Here is a 4,124-nt window from a genome sequence, read left to right as displayed (position 1 = left end):
GTGCAAACTCCACACAGACAGTTGCCCGAGGCTGGAATCGAACCCAGGTCCCTGGCGCCATGAGGCGGTAGTGCTAACCACTGAGCTACCGTGCTGCCCTTTGTCCACCCCAGTCTAACACCGGCACCTCCACATCAATCAACAACAGTTTCATGGTCATCATTGGACTCTTAATTGCAGATCTTGATTGAATTTAAACTCTACCATCGGCCATCGGGAGAATCCAAACCCTGGTCCCCAGAAGATGACTTGTGTCTCTGTATTAATAGTCTAGTGATAATACTTCTCTCACTTCAAATCTAATGTTGATCTTGCTTTTGTGCTCCTCCTGTGCAGCCCTGACCTTGTATGCCTCGCTCTGTCTAAACACCCTATGATCTATATGTCCTTGTATGTTATGATCTGCCTGTACTGCTCGCAAAACAAAACTTTTCACTGTACTTCGTTACATGTGACAACAATAAATAGAATCATATCAAATCACTGGGCCATCATTTCCCCTGCTATTTCAATTCAGCAATATAAAGGAATTCCAAACTTTCTTTTCCTGTATATAAGATTATTTAAACAATGTGGCATCTGGTATGGTCAGAAATAGTAAGAACTGCCGATGCTGGAGTCAGAGATAACACAGTGTAGAGCTGGATGAACACAGCAGGCCAGGCAGCATCAGAGGAGCAGGAAAGCTGACGTTTCGGGTCAGGACCCTTCTTCAGAAATGGGGGAGGGGGAAGGGGGCTCTGAAATAAATACAGAGAGGAGGGATGGGGCTGGGGAAGGTAGGTGGGATGGTGATAGGTGAGTGCAGGTAGGGAATGGTGGGGATTGGTCAGTGAAGTGGGAGGATCGGATAAGTGGGGGAGAAGATGGACAGGTTGTGTCAGATTGCGTCAGGTCAAGGAGACGGGGATGAGAGGGAGGGATGGTTATGAGATGAGGCTGGGGGTGGGGAGATTTTGAAACTGGTAAAGTCCATTTTTAGGCCATTGGGCTGTAGGCTCCCAAGGCGGAATATGAGGTGCTGCTCCTCCAGTTTGCGGGTGGTGTCATTGTGACACTGGAGGAGGCCCAGGATGGACATGTCGCCCAGGGAGTGGGAAGGGGAGTTAAAATGATTGGTGACTGGAAGGTGTTGTCGTTTGTTGCGAACTGAGCGTAAGTGCTCTACAAAGTGGTCTCCGAGCCTCCGTTTGGTCTCAACGATGTAGAGGAGGCCACATCGGGAGCAGCGGATACAATAGACCACATTAGCGGATGTGCAGATGAACATCTGTTTAATGTGGAAGGTTGTTTTGGTGCCTGGGATGTAGGTGAGGTGGGAGTGTAGAGGCAGATGTAGCACTTCCTGCGGTTGCAGGGAAAGGTGCCGGGGTGGTGGGGCTGGTGGGGAGTGTGGATCGGACGAGGGAGTCATGGAGAGAGCGGTCCCTACGAAAGGCAGATGGGGGTGGGGAGGGAAATATATCTTTGGTTGTGAGGTTGGATTGTAGGTGGCAGAAGTGGCACTGAGTTTATGATTTCCTTAAATCATAAAATCCCTACAATTCAGAAAGTGGACATTCAACCCATCATGTCTGCACTGACCCTCCAAAGAGCATCCTACCCAGACCCAGCCCCCTTCCCTACCCCGTTAGCCCGACATTTATCACACCTAACCCACTTAGCCTGCACAACCCTGGACACTATGTGCGATTTAGAATGGCTAATCCACCTAATCTGCGCATCTCGGGACTGTGGGAGGAAACTGGAGCTCCCAGAGGTAACCCACACAGACACGGGGAGAACGTGCAAGCTCCATATGAGGGTGGAATGAAACCCAGGTCCCTGGTGCTGTGGGGCAGCAGTGCTAACCACTGAGCCATCGTGCCACCCTTCCCTGAGACATCTCCCAAACAATAGCATGCAACAATATTCTCAAGCCATAAAAGTATCTGAAGTAAAAAGGTACAAAAAGTAAATTTAAAAAAAATTTGGGTAGATACATGGACGAGAAGGGTTTAGAAGGATATGGATCAAATGCAGACAATTGGAACTAACACCATGGTCAGCATGGACCAGCTTGGGCCAAAGGGCCTGTTTCCATGTTGTATTACTCTATGACTCTATGACCCTAAGTATAAAGTGAGTTCAACACCTTCACCTATTATCCATCCTGTCATGACCAACAACACATCAGTTAATTCCCCTCCTCTACCCTTTCCCTGCGTTTCCTCTTTGGTTTTTCTGGACTGAATAAAAGCAGGAAGGATCTTCCTGATGACCAGGGACTCAAGGGGTCACAGACTCAAGGGGTCACAGTTTAAGGAAACAAGGTAAGCCATTTAGGACTGAGCTAAGGCGACGTCTTTTTACCCTGTGAGTGTGAGCCTGTGGAATTCTCTGCCCCTGGAAGTGTTTGAGACCAAAACATTGAACGTGTTCAAGAAAGAATTAGATACAATTCTTTGAGCTGAAAGGATCAAAATAGGGAACAGGTTTCTGAGCTGGCTGAGACAAAAACAGAAAAAATCTGGCCAAACAGGTCTGAGAGCATCGGTAGAGAGAAAAAGAGAATTAATGTTTCAAATCCAGTGACTCATCATCAGAACTGATAGTCCCTGGGTAAAAGTGGTATGTTTGGAGAAGACAGGCCTGGGGGTTGCAGGGGAGAGGTGAATGGATAGGTGTAGACAGAACTCAGAGACAGAGAGAGAAGAGACAGATATGAACAGCGTAGCCAGAAAATGGGATTCAGCTGGAAAGTGTGTTTGGGCCCTTCCATACTGAGGGGGGAGTATATCGATTTTGCTTCCAATTTCCATCCCACCGTCACTTTCACCTGGTCCATCTCTGACTCCTTTCCCTCCCTTCACATCTCTGTTTCAATTTCTGGCAATAGGCTAGGCCAAAGGCCCAAACATACCTTCCAGGTGAAGCAGTGCTTTACCTGCACTTCAGTCAATCGAGTCTATTGCATTCACTGCTCACAATGTTGTCTCTCCTACATTGGTTAAACAAAGTGTTAACTGGGTGACCGCTTCATAAAACACCTACGTTCTGTCCACAAACAAGGCCCTGAGCTTTCAGTTGCCTGCTACTAGAATCCATTCAGTGTGGAAACAGGCCCTTCGGCCCAACAAGTCCACACCAAACCTCAGAGCATCCCACCCAGACCCATCCCCCAACACTACAGGCAATTTAGCCTGGCCAATCCACCTAACCCACACATCTTTGGACTGTGGGAGGAAACCCACACAGACACAGGGAGAATGTGCAAACTCCACACAGACAGTCACCCAAAGCTGGAATCGAACCTGGGTCCCTGGTACTGGAGGCAGCAGTGCTAACCATTGTGCCACCATGCTGCCCATACTTTAACATGCCTCCCTGCTCCCTGTCCAATATCTCTGTCTCAGGCTTGCTACAGTGCTCCAGCAAAGCTCAGTGCAAGCTGGAAGAACACCACCACATTTTCCACTTAGGGATTCTGCAGCCTTCTGGACTCAACATCGAGTTCAACAATTTTAGGGCTTGAGCTCTCCCATGTCCTTACCCCTAATTTCACACACCAGGCCTTGTTAATCACATAGTTATCACTATTATAACATAGTTATAACAATTGTTATCACTATTATACACAACCCATTGTTAGCCGCTAACAGTCTCCATTAACAGCTGTTCACTCTCCCAGCCAGATCGTTATCCACTCCCTTGTCTGTCCAACTGTTCTTCTCTCTCTTAGGGCTCAAGCCCTATCCATCATTTACTCCTTACCACCTCACCTTACTTTCTGCATATAAACCAACATTTCCCTAGCCACCATTAGAATCTGAGGAAGGGTCACTTGACCCGAAATGTTAACTCTGATTTCACTCCACAGATGCTGCCAGACCTGCTGAGTTTCTCCAGCAAGAGGTAGTAGGAACTGCCAATGCTGGAGAATCTGAGATAAGAAGGTGTAGAGCTGGAAGAACACAGCAGGCCCAGCATCAGAAGAGCAGGAAAGCTGACATTTCCGGTCTGAACCCTTCTGCACATATTCAGAAATGGGTTTCTGAAGAAGGGTCCAGACCCGAAGCGTCAGCCTTCCTGCTCCTCTGATGCTGCTTGGCCTGCTGTGTTCATCCAGCTCTACACCTTGTTAG

The sequence above is a fragment of the Rhincodon typus genome, chromosome 13, assembly GCF_021869965.1.
Source record: "Rhincodon typus isolate 14 chromosome 13, sRhiTyp1.1, whole genome shotgun sequence".
NCBI lineage: Eukaryota > Metazoa > Chordata > Chondrichthyes > Orectolobiformes > Rhincodontidae > Rhincodon > Rhincodon typus.
The sequence above is the reverse complement of the archived record's forward strand: the minus strand, read 5'-3'. Positions refer to the sequence as shown.